Source organism: Periplaneta americana, chromosome 2, assembly GCF_040183065.1.
Source record: "Periplaneta americana isolate PAMFEO1 chromosome 2, P.americana_PAMFEO1_priV1, whole genome shotgun sequence".
Lineage (NCBI taxonomy): Eukaryota > Metazoa > Arthropoda > Insecta > Blattodea > Blattidae > Periplaneta > Periplaneta americana.
Window position 1 is genome coordinate 217028952 of NC_091118.1, and position 18605 is coordinate 217047556.

Genomic DNA, 18605 nt, shown 5'->3' on the forward strand with positions numbered 1-18605 from the left:
TTCCGGAAATAATGGCCATACCGAGGAACGGGGTGCGGCCCTGTATTCCCCCTTGACTTACTTCTTACACGATAGCATCAAAATGGCAATCGCGAACACTTTCTGATTTTCGAGAAAAAAAGGGGAAGGGTTTAAACCACCCTTCCGCCGACATTCTTGCCGCAATAACTCCGCAGTACGCGTGGTGACAACAAAGCCGATGAGTGCGTTGAATACAGCTCGTCGAACTCTATCTCCAGTATAAAGGACAACTCTCTATCTTCCTGCGTTTGGAAGGGAGAGGCCGGCAAAATTTCAAAAAATGGTCATTTTGACCTTCCAAAACACACTTTTTTCTACACAAGGAGAACGAAGCGGCTCAGAGGCCCGCCCTTTTAACTGTAGCATCCACGCATCTCCCCAAGTAATCACCGCAAAAATCCGGAAAATCCGCTGCACTTTTTTCCAGCCTTAATTTTTGGGTACCTAAAATATTTGAGTCTCTAATTCCGGAAATAATGGCCATACCGAGGAACGGGGTGCGGCCCTGTATTCCCCCTTGACTTACTTCTTACACGATAGCATCAAAATGGCAATCGCGAACACTTTCTGATTTTCGAGAAAAAAAGGGGAAGGCAACCACCCTTCCGCCGACATTCTTGCCGCAATAACTCCGCAGTACGCGTGTTGACAACAAAGCCGATGAGTGCGTTGAATACAGCTCGACGATCTCTATCTCCAGTATAAAGGACAACTCTCTATCCTCCTGCGTTTGGACGGGAGAGGCCGGCAAAATTTCAAAAATTGGTCATTTTGACCTTCCAAAACAGACTTTTTTCTACACAAGGAGAACGAAGCGGCTCAGAGGCCCGCCCTTTTAAATGTAGCATCCACGCATCTCCCCAAGTAATCACCGCTAAAATCCGGAATATCCGCCGCACTTTTTTCCAGCCTAAATTTTTGGGTACCTAAAATATTTGAGTCTCTAATTCCGGAAATAATGGCCATACCGAGGAACGGGGTGCGGCCCTGTATTCCCCCTTGACGTACTTCTTACACGATAGCATCAAAATGGCAATCGCGAACACTTTCTGATTTTCGAGAAAAAAAGGGGAACCACCCTTCCGCCGACATTCTTGCCGCAATAACTCCGCAGTACGCGTGGTGACAACAAAGCCGATGAGTGCGTTGAATACAGCTCGTCGAACTCTATCTCCAGTATAAAGGACAACTCTCTATCCTCCTGCGTTTGGACGGGAGAGGCCGGCAAAATTTCAAAAAATGGTCATTTTGACCTTCCAAAACAGACATTTTTCTACACAAGGAGAACGAAGCGGCTCAGAGGCCCGCCCTTTTAACTGTAGCATCCACGCATCTCCCCAAGTAATCACCGCAAAAATCCGGAAAATCCGCCGCACTGTTTCCAGCCTTAATTTTTGGGTACCTAAAATATTTGAGTCTCTAATTCCGGAAATAATGGCCATACCGAGGAACGGGGTGCGGCCCTGTATTCCCCCTTGACTTACTTCTTACACGATAGCATCAAAATGGCAATCGCGAACACTTTCTGATTTTCGAGAAAAAAAGGGGAACCACCCTTCCGCCGACATTCTTGCTGCAATAACTCCGTAGTACGCGTGGTGACAACAAAGCCGATGAGTGCGTTGAATACAGCTCGTCGAACTCTATCTCCAGTATAAAGGACAACTCTCTATCCTCCTGCGTTTGGACGGGAGAGGCCGGCAAAATTTCAAAAAATGGTCATTTTGACCTTCCAAAACAGACTTTTCTCTACACAAGGAGAACGAAGCGGCTCAGAGGCCCGCCCTTTTAACTGTAGCATCCACGCATCTCCCCAAGTAATCACCGCAAAAATCCGGAAAATCTGCCGCACTGTTTCCAGCCTTAATTTTTGGGTACCTAAAATATTTGAGTCTCTAATTCCGGAAATAATGGCCATACCGAGGAACGGGGTGCGGCCCTGTATTCCCCCTTGACTTACTTCTTACACGATAGCATCAAAATGGCAATCGCGAACACTTTCTGATTTTCGAGAAAAAAAGGGGAAGGGTTTAAACCACCCTTCCGCCGACATTCTTGCCGCAATAACTCCGCAGTACGCGTGGTGACAACAAAGGCGATGAGTGCGTTGAAAACAGCTCGTCGAACTCAATCTCCAGTATAAAGGACAACTCTCTATCCTCCTGCGTTTGGACGGGAGAGGCCGGCAAAATTTCAAAAAATGGTCATTTTGACCTTCCAAAACAGACTTTTTTCTACACAAGGAGAACGAAGCGGCTCAGAGGCCCGCCCTTTTAACTGTAGCATCCACGTATCTCCCCAAGTAATCACCGCAAAAATCCGGAATATCCGCCGCACTTTTTTCCAGCCTTAATTTTTGGGTACCTAAAATATTTGAGTCTCTAATTCCGGAAATAATGGCCATACCGAGGAACGGGGTGCGGCCCTGTATTCCCCCTTGACTTACTTCTTACACGATAGCATCAAAATGGCAATCGCGAACACTTTCTGATTTTCGAGAAAAAAAGGGGAAGGGTTTAATCCACCCTTCCGCCGACATTCTTGCCGCAATAACTCCGCAGTACGCGTGGTGACAACAAAGCCGATGAGTGCGTTGAATACAGCTCGTCGAACTCTATCTCCAGTATAAAGGACAACTCTCTATCCTCCTGCGTTTGGACGGGATAGGCCGGCAAAATTTCAAAAAATGGTCATTTTGACCTTCAAAAACAGACTTTTTTCTACACAAGGAGAACGAAGCGGCTCAGAGGCCCGCCCTTTTAACTGTAGCATCCACGCATCTCCCCAAGTAATCACCGCAAAAATCCGGAAAATCCGCCGCACTTTTTTCCAGCCTTAATTTTTGGGTACCTAAAATATTTGAGTCTCTAATTCCGGAAATAATGGCCATACCGAGGAACGGGGTGCGGCCCTGTATTCCCCCTTGACGTACTTCTTACACGATAGCATCAAAATGGCAATCGCGAACACTTTCTGATTTTCGAGAAAAAAAGGGGAACCACCCTTCCGCCGACATTCTTGCCGCAATAACTCCGCAGTACGCATGGTGACAACAAAGCCGATGAGTGCGTTGAATACAGCTCGTAGAACTCTATCTCCAGTATAAAGGACAACTCTCTATCCTCCTGCGTTTGGACGGGAGAGGCCGGCAAAATTTCAAAAAATGGTCATTTTGACCTTCCAAAACAGACTTTTTCTACACAAGGAGAACGAAGCGGCTCAGAGGCCCGCCCTTTTAACTGTAGCATCCACGTATCTCCCTAAGTAATCACCGCTAAAATCCGGAATATCCGCCGCACTTTTTTCCAGCCTTAATTTTTGGGTACCTAAAATATTTGAGTCTCTAATTCCGGAAATAATGGCCATACCGAGGAACGGGGTGCGGCCCTGTATTCCCCCTTGACTTACTTCTTACACGATAGCATCAAAATGGCAATCGCGAACACTTTCTGATTTTCGAGAAAAAAAGGGGAAGGGTTTAAACCACCCTTCCGCCGACATTCTTGCCGCAATAACTCCGCAGTACGCGTGGTGACAACAAAGCCGATGAGTGCGTTGAATACAGCTCGTCGAACTCTATCTCCAGTATAAAGGACAACTCTCTATCTTCCTGCGTTTGGAAGGGAGAGGCCGGCAAAATTTCAAAAAATGGTCATTTTGACCTTCCAAAACACACTTTTTTCTACACAAGGAGAACGAAGCGGCTCAGAGGCCCGCCCTTTTAACTGTAGCATCCACGCATCTCCCCAAGTAATCACCGCAAAAATCCGGAAAATCCGCTGCACTTTTTTCCAGCCTTAATTTTTGGGTACCTAAAATATTTGAGTCTCTAATTCCGGAAATAATGGCCATACCGAGGAACGGGGTGCGGCCCTGTATTCCCCCTTGACTTACTTCTTACACGATAGCATCAAAATGGCAATCGCGAACACTTTCTGATTTTCGAGAAAAAAAGGGGAAGGCAACCACCCTTCCGCCGACATTCTTGCCGCAATAACTCCGCAGTACGCGTGTTGACAACAAAGCCGATGAGTGCGTTGAATACAGCTCGACGAACTCTATCTCCAGTATAAAGGACAACTCTCTATCCTCCTGCGTTTGGACGGGAGAGGCCGGCAAAATTTCAAAAAATGGTCATTTTGACCTTCCAAAACAGACTTTTTTCTACACAAGGAGAACGAAGCGGCTCAGAGGCCCGCCCTTTTAAATGTAGCATCCACGCATCTCCCCAAGTAATCACCGCTAAAATCCGGAATATCCGCCGCACTTTTTTCCAGCCTAAATTTTTGGGTACCTAAAATATTTGAGTCTCTAATTCCGGAAATAATGGCCATACCGAGGAACGGGGTGCGGCCCTGTATTCCCCCTTGACGTACTTCTTACACGATAGCATCAAAATGGCAATCGCGAACACTTTCTGATTTTCGAGAAAAAAAGGGGAACCACCCTTCCGCCGACATTCTTGCCGCAATAACTCCGCAGTACGCGTGGTGACAACAAAGCCGATGAGTGCGTTGAATACAGCTCGTCGAACTCTATCTCCAGTATAAAGGACAACTCTCTATCCTCCTGCGTTTGGACGGGAGAGGCCGGCAAAATTTCAAAAAATGGTCATTTTGACCTTCCAAAACAGACATTTTTCTACACAAGGAGAACGAAGCGGCTCAGAGGCCCGCCCTTTTAACTGTAGCATCCACGCATCTCCCCAAGTAATCACCGCAAAAATCCGGAAAATCCGCCGCACTGTTTCCAGCCTTAATTTTTGGGTACCTAAAATATTTGAGTCTCTAATTCCGGAAATAATGGCCATACCGAGGAACGGGGTGCGGCCCTGTATTCCCCCTTGACTTACTTCTTACACGATAGCATCAAAATGGCAATCGCGAACACTTTCTGATTTTCGAGAAAAAAAGGGGAACCACCCTTCCGCCGACATTCTTGCTGCAATAACTCCGTAGTACGCGTGGTGACAACAAAGCCGATGAGTGCGTTGAATACAGCTCGTCGAACTCTATCTCCAGTATAAAGGACAACTCTCTATCCTCCTGCGTTTGGACGGGAGAGGCCGGCAAAATTTCAAAAAATGGTCATTTTGACCTTCCAAAACAGACTTTTCTCTACACAAGGAGAACGAAGCGGCTCAGAGGCCCGCCCTTTTAACTGTAGCATCCACGCATCTCCCCAAGTAATCACCGCAAAAATCCGGAAAATCTGCCGCACTGTTTCCAGCCTTAATTTTTGGGTACCTAAAATATTTGAGTCTCTAATTCCGGAAATAATGGCCATACCGAGGAACGGGGTGCGGCCCTGTATTCCCCCTTGACTTACTTCTTACACGATAGCATCAAAATGGCAATCGCGAACACTTTCTGATTTTCGAGAAAAAAAGGGGAAGGGTTTAAACCACCCTTCCGCCGACATTCTTGCCGCAATAACTCCGCAGTACGCGTGGTGACAACAAAGGCGATGAGTGCGTTGAATACAGCTCGTCGAACTCTATCTCCAGTATAAAGGACAACTCTCTATCCTCCTGCGTTTGGACGGGAGAGGCCGGCAAAATTTCAAAAAATGGTCATTTTGACCTTCCAAAACAGACTTTTTTCTACACAAGGAGAACGAAGCGGCTCAGAGGCCCGCCCTTTTAACTGTAGCATCCACGTATCTCCCCAAGTAATCACCGCAAAAATCCGGAATATCCGCCGCACTTTTTTCCAGCCTTAATTTTTGGGTACCTAAAATATTTGAGTCTCTAATTCCGGAAATAATGGCCATACCGAGGAACGGGGTGCGGCCCTGTATTCCCCCTTGACTTACTTCTTACACGATAGCATCAAAATGGCAATCGCGAACACTTTCTGATTTTCGAGAAAAAAAGGGGAAGGGTTTAAACCACCCTTCCGCTGACATTCTTGCCGCAATAACTCCGCAGTACGCGTGGTGACAACAAAGCCGACGAGTGCGTTGAATACAGCTCGTCGAACTCTATCTCCAGTATAAAGGACAACTCTCTATCCTCCTGCGTTTGGACGGGAGAGGCCGGCAAAATTTCAAAAAATGGTCATTTTGACCTTCCAAAACAGACTTTTTTCTACACAAGGAGAACGAAGCGGCTCAGAGGCCCGCCCTTTTAACTGTAGCATCCACGCATCTCCCCAAGTAATCACCGCAAAAATACGGAAAATCCGCCGCACTTTTTTCCAGCCTTAATTTTTGGGTACCTAAAATATTTGAGTCTCTAATTCCGGAAATAATGGCCATACCGAGGAACGGGGTGCGGCCCTGTATTCCCCCTTGACTTACTTCTTACACGATAGCATCAAAATGGCAATCGCGAACACTTTCTGATTTTCGAGAGAAAAAGGGGAACCACCCTTTCGCCGACATTCTTGCCGCAATAACTCCGCAGTACGCGTGGTGACAACAAAGGCGATGAGTGCGTTGAATACAGCTCGTCGAACTCTATCTCCAGTATAAAGGACAACTCTCTATCCTCCTGCGTTTGGACGGGATAGGCCGGCAAAATTTCAAAAAATGGTCATTTTGACCTTCAAAAACAGACTTTTTTCTACACAAGGAGAACGAAGCGGCTCAGAGGCCCGCCCTTTTAACTGTAGCATCCACGCATCTCCCCAAGTAATCACCGCAAAAATCCGGAAAATCTGCCGCACTGTTTCCAGCCTTAATTTTTGGGTACCTAAAATATTTGAGTCTTTAATTCCGGAAATAATGGCCATACCGAGGAACGGGGTGCGGCCCTGTATTCCCCCTTGACTTACTTCTTACACGATAGCATCAAAATGGCAATCGCGAACACTTTCTGATTTTCGAGAAAAAAAGGGGAACCACCCTTCCGCCGACATTCTTGCCGCAATAACTCCGCAGTACGCGTGGTGACAAAGCCGATGAGTGCGTTGAATACAGCTCGTCGAACTCTATCTCCAGTATAAAGGACAACTCTCTATCCTCCTGCGTTTGGACGGGAGAGGCCGGCAAAATTTAAAAAAATGGTCATTTTGACCTTCCAAAACAGACTTTTTTCTACACAAGGAGAACGAAGCGGCTCAGAGGCCCGCCCTTTTAACTGTAGCATCCAAGTATCTCCCCAAGTAATCACCGCTAAAATCCGGAATATCCGCCGCACTTTTTTCCAGCCTTAATTTTTGGGTACCTAAAATATTTGAGTCTCTAATTCCGGAAATAATGGCCATACCGAGGAACGGGGTGCGGCCCTGTATTCCCCCTTGACTTACTTCTTACACGATAGCATCAAAATGGCAATCGCGAACACTTTCTGATTTTCGAGAAAAAAAGGGGAACCACCCTTCCGCCGACATTCTTGCCGCAATAACTCAACAGTACGCGTGGTGACAACAAAGGCGATGAGTGCGTTGAATACAGCTCGTCGAACTCTATCTCCAGTATAAAGGACAACTCTCTATCCTCCTGCGTTTGGACGGGAGAGGGCGGCAAAATTTCAAAAAATGGTCATTTTGACCTTCCAAAACAGACTTTTTTCTACACAAGGAGAACGAAGCGGCTCAGAGGCCCGCCCTTTTAACTGTAGCATCCACGCATCTCCCCAAGTAATCACCGCAAAAATCCGGAAAATCCACCGCTCTTTTTTCCGGCCTTAATTTTTGGGTACCTAAAATATTTGGGTCTCTAATTCCGGAAATAATGGCCATACCGAGGAACGGGGTGCGGCCCTGTATTCCCCCTTGACTTACTTCTTACACGATAGCATCAAAATGGCAATCGCGAACACTTTCTGATTTTCGAGAAAAAAAGGGGAAGGGTTCAAACCTCCCTCCCCGCCGACATTCTTGCCGCAATAACTCCGCAGTACGCGTGGTGACAACTAAGCCGATGAGTGCGTTGAATACAGCTCGTCGAACTCTATCTCCAGTATAAAGGACAACTCTCTATCCTCCTGCGTTTGGACGGGAGAGGGCGGCAAAATTTCAAAAAATGGTCATTTTGACCTTCCAAAACAGACTTTTTTCTACACAAGGAGAACGAAGCGGCTCAGAGGCCCGCCCTTTTAACTGTAGCATCCAAGTATCTCCCCAAGTAATCACCGCTAAAATCCGGAATATCCGCCGCACTTTTTTCCAGCCTTAATTTTTGGGTACCTAAAATATTTGAGTCTCTAATTCCGGAAATAATGGCCATACCGAGGAACGGGGTGCGGCCCTGTATTCCCCCTTGACTTACTTCTTACACGATAGCATCAAAATGGCAATCGCGAACACTTTCTGATTTTCGAGAAAAAAAGGGGAACCACCCTTCCGCCGACATTCTTGCCGCAATAACTCAACAGTACGCGTGGTGACAACAAAGGCGATGAGTGCGTTGAATACAGCTCGTCGAACTCTATCTCCAGTATAAAGGACAACTCTCTATCCTCCTGCGTTTGGACGGGAGAGGGCGGCAAAATTTCAAAAAATGGTCATTTTGACCTTCCAAAACAGACTTTTTTCTACACAAGGAGAACGAAGCGGCTCAGAGGCCCGCCCTTTTAACTGTAGCATCCACGCATCTCCCCAAGTAATCACCGCAAAAATCCGGAAAATCCACCGCTCTTTTTTCCGGCCTTAATTTTTGGGTACCTAAAATATTTGGGTCTCTAATTCCGGAAATAATGGCCATACCGAGGAACGGGGTGCGGCCCTGTATTCCCCCTTGACTTACTTCTTACACGATAGCATCAAAATGGCAATCGCGAACACTTTCTGATTTTCGAGAAAAAAAGGGGAAGGGTTCAAACCTCCCTCCCCGCCGACATTCTTGCCGCAATAACTCCGCAGTACGCGTGGTGACAACTAAGCCGATGAGTGCGTTGAATACAGCTCGTCGAACTCTATCTCCAGTATAAAGGACAACTCTCTATCCTCCTGCGTTTGGACGGGAGAGGCCGGCAAAATTTCAAAAAATGGTCATTTTGACGTTCCAAAACAGACTTTTTTCTACACAAGGAGAACGAAGCGGCTCAGAGGCCCGCCCTTTTAACTGTAGCATCCACGCATCTCCCCAAGTAATCACCGCAAAAATCCGGAAAATCCACCGCACTTTTTTCCAGCCTTAATTTTTGGGTACCTAAAATATTTGAGTCTCTAATTCCGGAAATAATGGCCATACCGAGGAACGGGGTGCGGCCCTGTATTCCCCCTTGACTTCTTACACGATAGCATCAAAATGGCAATCACGAACACTTTCTGATTTTCGAGAAAAAAAGGGGAAGGGTTTAAACCACCCTTCCGCCGACATTCTTGCCGCAATAACTCCGCAGTACGCGTGGTGACAACAAAGCCGATGAGTGCGTTGAATACAGCTCGTCGAACTCTATCTCCAGTATAAAGGACAACTCTCTATCCTCCTGCGTTTGGACGGGAGAGGCCGGCAAAATTTCAAAAAATGGTCATTTTGACCTTCCAAAACAGACTTTTTTCTACACAAGGAGAACGAAGCGGCTCAGAGGCCCGCCCTTTTAACTGTAGCATCCACGCATCTCCCCAAGTAATCACCGCAAAAATCCGGAAAATCTGCCGCACTGTTTCCAGCCTTAATTTTTGGGTACCTAAAATATTTGAGTCTCTAATTCCGGAAATAATGGCCATACCGAGGAACGGGGTGCGGCCCTGTATTCCCCCTTGACTTACTTCTTACACGATAGCATCAAAATGGCAATCGCGAACACTTTCTGATTTTCGAGAAAAAAAGGGGAAGGGTTTAAACCACCCTTCCGCCGACATTCTTGCCGCAATAACTCCGCAGTACGCGTGGTGACAACAAAGCCGATGAGTGCGTTGAATACAGCTCGTCGAACTCTATCTCCAGTATAAAGGACAACTCTCTATCCTCCTGCGTTTGGACGGGAGAGGCCGGCAAAATTTCAAAAAATGGTCATTTTGACCTTCCAAAACAGACTTTTTTCTACACAAGGAGAACGAAGCGGCTCAGAGGCCCGCCCTTTTAACTGTAGCATCCAAGTATCTCCCCAAGTAATCACCGCTAAAATCCGGAATATCCGCCGCACTTTTTTCCAGCCTTAATTTTTGGGTACCTAAAATATTTGAGTCTCTAATTCCGGAAATAATGGCCATACCGAGGAACGGGGTGCGGCCCTGTATTCCCCCTTGACTTACTTCTTACACGATAGCATCAAAATGGCAATCGCGAACACTTTCTGATTTTCGAGAAAAAAAGGGGAACCACCCTTTCGCCGACATTCTTGCCGCAATAACTCCGCAGTACGCGTGGTGACAACAAAGGCGATGAGTGCGTTGAATACAGCTCGTCGAACTCTATCTCCAGTATAAAGGACAACTCTCTATCCTCCTGCGTTTGGACGGGAGAGGCCGGCAAAATTTCAAAAAATGGTCATATTGACTTTCCAAAACAGACTTTTTTCTACACAAGGAGAACGAAGCGGCTCAGAGGCCCGCCCTTTTAACTGTAGCATCCACGCATCTCCCCAAGTAATCACCGCAAAAATCCGGAAAATCTGCAGCACTGTTTCCAGCCTTAATTTTTGGGTACCTAAAATATTTGAGTCTTTAATTCCGGAAATAATGGCCATACCGAGGAACGGGGTGCGGCCCTGTATTCCCCCATGACTTACTTCTTACACGATAGCATCAAAATGGCAATCGCGAACACTTTCTGATTTTCGAGAAAAAAAGGGGAACCACCCTTCCGCCGACATTCTTGCCGCAATAACTCCGCAGTACGCGTGGTGACAAAGCCGATGAGTGCGTTGAATACAGCTCGTCGAACTCTATCTCCAGTATAAAGGACAACTCTCTATCCTCCTGCGTTTGGACGGGAGAGGCCGGCAAAATTTCAAAAAATGGTCATTTTGACCTTCCAAAACAGACTTTTTTCTACACAAGGAGAACGAAGCGGCTCAGAGGCCCGCCCTTTTAACTGTAGCATCCACGCATCTCCCCAAGTAATCACCGCAAAAATCCGGAAAATCCACCGCACTTTTTTCCAGCCTTAATTTTTGGGTACCTAAAATATTTGAGTCTCTAATTCCGGAAATAATGGCCATACCGAGGAACGGGGTGCGGCCCTGTATTCCCCCTTGACTTCTTACACGATAGCATCAAAATGGCAATCACGAACACTTTCTGATTTTCGAGAAAAAAAGGGGAAGGGTTTAAACCACCCTTCCGCCGACATTCTTGCCGCAATAACTCCGCAGTACGCGTGGTGACAACAAAGCCGATGAGTGCGTTGAATACAGCTCGTCGAACTCTATCTCCAGTATAAAGGACAACTCTCTATCCTCCTGCGTTTGGACGGGAGAGGCCGGCAAAATTTCAAAAAATGGTCATTTTGACCTTCCAAAACAGACTTTTTTCTACACAAGGAGAACGAAGCGGCTCAGAGGCCCGCCCTTTTAACTGTAGCATCCACGCATCTCCCCAAGTAATCACCGCAAAAATCCGGAAAATCTGCCGCACTGTTTCCAGCCTTAATTTTTGGGTACCTAAAATATTTGAGTCTCTAATTCCGGAAATAATGGCCATACCGAGGAACGGGGTGCGGCCCTGTATTCCCCCTTGACTTACTTCTTACACGATAGCATCAAAATGGCAATCGCGAACACTTTCTGATTTTCGAGAAAAAAAGGGGAAGGGTTTAAACCACCCTTCCGCCGACATTCTTGCCGCAATAACTCCGCAGTACGCGTGGTGACAACAAAGCCGATGAGTGCGTTGAATACAGCTCGTCGAACTCTATCTCCAGTATAAAGGACAACTCTCTATCCTCCTGCGTTTGGACGGGAGAGGCCGGCAAAATTTCAAAAAATGGTCATTTTGACCTTCCAAAACAGACTTTTTTCTACACAAGGAGAACGAAGCGGCTCAGAGGCCCGCCCTTTTAACTGTAGCATCCAAGTATCTCCCCAAGTAATCACCGCTAAAATCCGGAATATCCGCCGCACTTTTTTCCAGCCTTAATTTTTGGGTACCTAAAATATTTGAGTCTCTAATTCCGGAAATAATGGCCATACCGAGGAACGGGGTGCGGCCCTGTATTCCCCCTTGACTTACTTCTTACACGATAGCATCAAAATGGCAATCGCGAACACTTTCTGATTTTCGAGAAAAAAAGGGGAAGGGTTTAAACCACCCTTACGCCGACATTCTTGCCGCAATAACTCCGCAGTACGCGTGTTGACAACAAAGCCGATGAGTGCGTTGAATACAGCTCGTCGAACTCTATCTCCAGTATAAAGGACAACTCCCTATCCTCCTGCGTTTGGACGGGAGAGGCCGGCAAAATTTCAAAAAATGGTCATTTTGACGTTCCAAAACAGACTTTTTTCTACACAAGGAGAACGAAGCGGCTCAGAGGCCCGCCCTTTTAAATGTAGCATCCACGCATCTCCCCAAGTAATCACCGCTAAAATCCGGAATATCCGCCGCACTTTTTTCCAGCCTTAATTTTTGGGTACCTAAAATATTTGAGTCTCTAATTCCGGAAATAATGGCCATACCGAGGAACGGGGTGCGGCCCTGTATTCCCCCTTGACTTACTTCTTACACGATAGCATCAAAATGGCAATCGCGAACACTTTCTGATTTTCGAGAAAAAAAGGGGAACCACCCTTCCGCCGACATTCTTGCCGCAATAACTCCGCAGTACGCGTGTTGACAACAAAGCCGATGAGTGCGTTGAATACAGCTCGTCGAACTCTATCTCCAGTATGAAGGACAACTCCCTATCCTCCTGCGTTTGGACGGGAGAGGCCGGCAAAATTTCAAAAAATGGTCATTTTGACGTTCCAAAACAGACTTTTTTCTACACAAGGAGAACGAAGCGGCTCAGAGGCCCGCCCTTTTAAATGTAGCATCCACGCATCTCCCCAAGTAATCACCGCTAAAATCCGGAATATCCGCCGCACTTTTTTCCAGCCTTAATTTTTGGGTACCTAAAATATTTGAGTCTCTAATTCCGGAAATAATGGCCATACCGAGGAACGGGGTGCGGCCCTGTATTCCCCCTTGACTTACTTCTTACACGATAGCATCAAAATGGCAATCGCGAACACTTTCTGATTTTCGAGAAAAAAAGGGGAACCACCCTTTCGCCGACATTCTTGCCGCAATAACTCCGCAGTACGCGTGGTGACAACAAAGGCGATGAGTGCGTTGAATACAGCTCGTCGAACTCTATCTCCAGTATAAAGGACAACTCTCTATCCTCCTGCGTTTGGACGGGAGAGGCCGGCAAAATTTCAAAAAATGGTCATATTGACTTTCCAAAACAGACTTTTTTCTACACAAGGAGAACGAAGCGGCTCAGAGGCCCGCCCTTTTAACTGTAGCATCCACGCATCTCCCCAAGTAATCACCGCAAAAATCCGGAAAATCTGCAGCACTGTTTCCAGCCTTAATTTTTGGGTACCTAAAATATTTGAGTCTTTAATTCCGGAAATAATGGCCATACCGAGGAACGGGGTGCGGCCCTGTATTCCCCCATGACTTACTTCTTACACGATAGCATCAAAATGGCAATCGCGAACACTTTCTGATTTTCGAGAAAAAAAGGGGAACCACCCTTCCGCCGACATTCTTGCCGCAATAACTCCGCAGTACGCGTGGTGACAAAGCCGATGAGTGCGTTGAATACAGCTCGTCGAACTCTATCTCCAGTATAAAGGACAACTCTCTATCCTCCTGCGTTTGGACGGGAGAGGCCGGCAAAATTTCAAAAAATGGTCATTTTGACCTTCCAAAACAGACTTTTTTCTACACAAGGAGAACGAAGCGGCTCAGAGGCCCGCCCTTTTAACTGTAGCATCCAAGTATCTCCCCAAGTAATCACCGCTAAAATCCGGAATATCCGCCGCACTTTTTTCCAGCCTTAATTTTTGGGTACCTAAAATATTTGAGTCTCTAATTCCGGAAATAATGGCCATACCGAGGAACGGGGTGCGGCCCTGTATTCCCCCTTGACTTACTTCTTACACGATAGCATCAAAATGGCAATCGCGAACACTTTCTGATTTTCGAGAAAAAAAGGGGAAGGGTTTAAACCACCCTTACGCCGACATTCTTGCCGCAATAACTCTGCAGTACGCGTGTTGACAACAAAGCCGATGAGTGCGTTGAATACAGCTCGTCGAACTCTATCTCCAGTATAAAGGACAACTCCCTATCCTCCTGCGTTTGGACGGGAGAGGCCGGCAAAATTTCAAAAAATGGTCATTTTGACGTTCCAAAACAGACTTTTTTCTACACAAGGAGAACGAAGCGGCTCAGAGGCCCGCCCTTTTAAATGTAGCATCCACGCATCTCCCCAAGTAATCACCGCTAAAATCCGGAATATCCGCCGCACTTTTTTCCAGCCTTAATTTTTGGGTACCTAAAATATTTGAGTCTCTAATTCCGGAAATAATGGCCATACCGAGGAACGGGGTGCGGCCCTGTATTCCCCCTTGACTTACTTCTTACACGATAGCATCAAAATGGCAATCGCGAACACTTTCTGATTTTCGAGAAAAAAAGGGGAACCACCCTTCCGCCGACATTCTTGCCGCAATAACTCAACAGTACGCGTGGTGACAACAAAGGCGATGAGTGCGTTGAATACAGCTCGTCGAACTCTATCTCCAGTATAAAGGACAACTCTCTATCCTCCTGCGTTTGGACGGGAGAGGGCGGCAAAATTTCAAAAAATGGTCATTTTGACCTTCCAAAACAGACTTTTTTCTACACAAGGAGAACGAAGCGGCTCAGAGGCCCGCCCTTTTAACTGTAGCATCCACGCATCTCCCCAAGTAATCACCGCAAAAATCCGGAAAATCCACCGATCTTTTTTCCGGCCTTAATTTTTGGGTACCTAAAATATTTGGGTCTCTAATTCCGGAAATAATGGCCATACCGAGGAACGGGGTGCGGCCCTGTATTTCCCCTTGACTTACTTCTTACACGATAGCATCAAAATGGCAATCGCGAACACTTTCTGATTTTCGAGAAAAAAAGGGGAAGGGTTCAAACCTCACTTCCGCCGACATTCTTGCCGCAATAACTCCGCAGTACGCGTGGTGACATCTAAGCCGATGAGTGCGTTGAATACAGCTCGTCGAACTCTATCTCCAGTATAAAGGACAACTCTCTATCCTCCTGCGTTTGGACGGGAGAGGCCGGCAAAATTTCAAAAAATGGTCATTTTGACCTTCCAAAACAGACTTTTTTCTACACAAGGAGAACGAAGCGGCTCAGAGGCCCGCCCTTTTAACTGTAGCATCCACGCATCTCCCCAAGTAATCACCGCAAAAATCCGGAAAATCCACCGCACTTTTTTCCAGCCTTAATTTTTGGGTACCTAAAATATTTGAGTCTCTAATTCCGGAAATAATGGCCATACCGAGGAACGGGGTGCGGCCCTGTATTCCCCCTTGACGTACTTCTTACACGATAGCATCAAAATGGCAATCGCGAACACTTTCTGATTTTCGAGAAAAAAAGGGGAACCACCCTTCCGCCGACATTCTTGCCGCAATAACTCAACAGTACGCGTGGTGACAACAAAGCCGATGAGTGCGTTGAATACAGCTCGTCGAACTCTATCTCCAGTATAAAGGACAACTCTCTATCCTCCTGCGTTTGGACGGGAGAGGCCGGCAAAATTTCAAAAAATGGTCATTTTGACGTTCCAAAACAGACTTTTTTCTACACAAGGAGAACGAAGCGGCTCAGAGGCCCGCCCTTTTAAATGTAGCATCCACGCATCTCCCCAAGTAATCACCGCTAAAATCCGGAATATCCGCCGCACTTTTTTCCAGCCTTAATTTTTGGGTACCTAAAATATTTGAGTCTCTAATTCCGGAAATAATGGCCATACCGAGGAACGGGGTGCGGCCCTGTATTCCCCCTTGACTTACTTCTTACACGATAGCATCAAAATGGCAATCGCGAACACTTTCTGATTTTCGAGAAAAAAAGGGGAACCACCCTTCCGCCGACATTCTTGCCGCAATAACTCAACAGTACGCGTGGTGACAACAAAGGCGATGAGTGCGTTGAATACAGCTCGTCGAACTCTATCTCCAGTATAAAGGACAACTCTCTATCCTCCTGCGTTTGGACGGGAGAGGCCGGCAAAATTTCAAAAAATGGTCATATTGACCTTCCAAAACAGACTTTTTTCTACACAAGGAGAACGAAGCGGCTCAGAGGCCCGCCCTTTTAACTGTAGCATCCACGCATCTCCCCAAGTAATCACCGCAAATATCCGGAAAATCTGCCGCACTGTTTCCAGCCTTAATTTTTGGGTACCTAAAATATTTGAGTCTTTAATTCCGGAAATAATGGCCATACCGAGGAACGGGGTGCGGCCCTGTATTCCCCCATGACTTACTTCTTACACGATAGCATCAAAATGGCAATCGCGAACACTTTGTGATTTTCGAGAAAAAAAGGGGAACCACCCTTCCGCCGACATTCTTGCCGCAATAACTCCGCAGTACGCGTGGTGACAAAGCCGATGAGTGCGTTGAATACAGCTCGTCGAACTCTATCTCCAGTATAAAGGACAACTCTCTATCCTCCTGCGTTTGGACGGGAGAGGCCGGCAAAATTTCAAAAAATGGTCATTTTGACCTTCCAAAACAGACTTTTTTCTACACAAGGAGAACGAAGCGGCTCAGAGGCCCGCCCTTTTAACTGTAGCATCCAAGTATCTCCCCAAGTAATCACCGCTAAAATCCGGAATATCCGCCGCACTTTTTTCCAGCCTTAATTTTTGGGTACCTAAAATATTTGAGTCTCTAATTCCGGAAATAATGGCCATACCGAGGAACGGGGTGCGGCCCTGTATTCCCCCTTGACTTACTTCTTACACGATAGCATCAAAATGGCAATCGCGAACACTTTCTGATTTTCGAGAAAAAAAGGGGAAGGGTTTAAACCACCCTTCCGCCGACATTCTTGCCGCATTAACACCGCAGTACGCGTGGTGACAACAAAGCCGATGAGTGCGTTGAATACAGCTCGTCGAACTCTATCTCCAGTATAAAGGACAACTCTCTATCCTCCTGCGTTTGGACGGGAGAGGCCGGCAAATTTTAAAAAAATGGTCATTTTGACCTTCCAAAACAGACTTTTTTCTACAAAAGGAGAACGAAGCGGCTCAGAGGCCCGCCCTTTTAAATGTAGCATCCACGCATCTCCCCAAGTAATCACCGCAAAAATCCGGAAAATCCTCTGCACTTCTTTCCAGCCTTAATTTTTGGGTACCTAAAATATTTGAGTCTCTAATTCCGGAAATAATGGCCATACCGAGGAACGGGGTGCGGCCCTGTATTCCCCCTTGACTTACTTCTTACACGATAGCATCAAAATGGCAATCGCGAACACTTTCTGATTTTCGAGAAAAAAAGGGGAAGGGTTTAAACCACCCTTCCGCCGACATTCTTGCCGCAATAACTCCGCAGTACGCGTGGTGACAACAAAGCCGATGAGTGCGTTGAATACAGCTCGTCGAACTCTATCTCCAGTATAAAGGACAACTCTCTATCCTCCTGCGTTTGGACGGGAGAGGGCGGCAAAATTTCAAAAAATGGTCATTTTGACCTTCCAAAACAGACTTTTTTCTACACAAGGAGAACGAAGCGGCTCAGAGGCCCGCCCTTTTAACTGTAGCATCCACGCATCTCCCCAAGTAATCACCGCAAAAATCCGGAAAATCCACCGCTCTTTTTTCCGGCCTTAATTTTTGGGTACCTAAAATATTTGGGTCTCTAATTCCGGAAATAATGGCCATACCGAGGAACGGGGTGCGGCCCTGTATTCCCCCTTGACTTACTTCTTACACGATAGCATCAAAATGGCAATCGCGAACACTTTCTGATTTTCGAGAAAAAAAGGGGAAGGGTTCAAACCTCCCTTCCGCCGACATTCTTGCCGCAATAACTCCGCAGTACGCGTGGTGACAACTAAGCCGATGAGTGCGTTGAATACAGCTCGTCGAACTCTATCTCCAGTATAAAGGACAACTCTCTATCCTCCTGCGTTTGGACGGGAGAGGCCGGCAAAATTTCAAAAAATGGTCATTTTGACCTTCCAAAACAGACTTTTTTCTACACAAGGAGAACGAAGCGGCTCAGAGGCCCGCCCTTTTAACTGTAGAATCCACGCATCTCCCCAAGTAATCACCGCAAAAATCCGGAAAATCCACCGCACTTTTTTCCAGCCTTAATTTTTGGGTACCTAAAATATTTGAGTCTCTAATTCCGGAAATAATGGCCATACCGAGGAACGGGGTGCGGCCCTGTATTCCCCCTTGACTTACTTCTTACACGATAGCATCAAAATGGCAATCGCGAACACTTTCTGATTTTCGAGAAAAAAAGGGGAACCACCCTTCCGCCGACATTCTTGCCGCAATAACTCCGCAGTACGCGTGGTGACAACAAAGCCGATGAGTGCGTTGAATACAGCTCGTCGAACTCTATCTCCAGTATAAAGGACAACTCTCTATCCTCCTGCGTTTGGACGGGAGAGGCCGGCAAAATTTCAAAAAATGGTCATTTTGACCTTCCAAAACAGACTTTTTTCTACACAAGG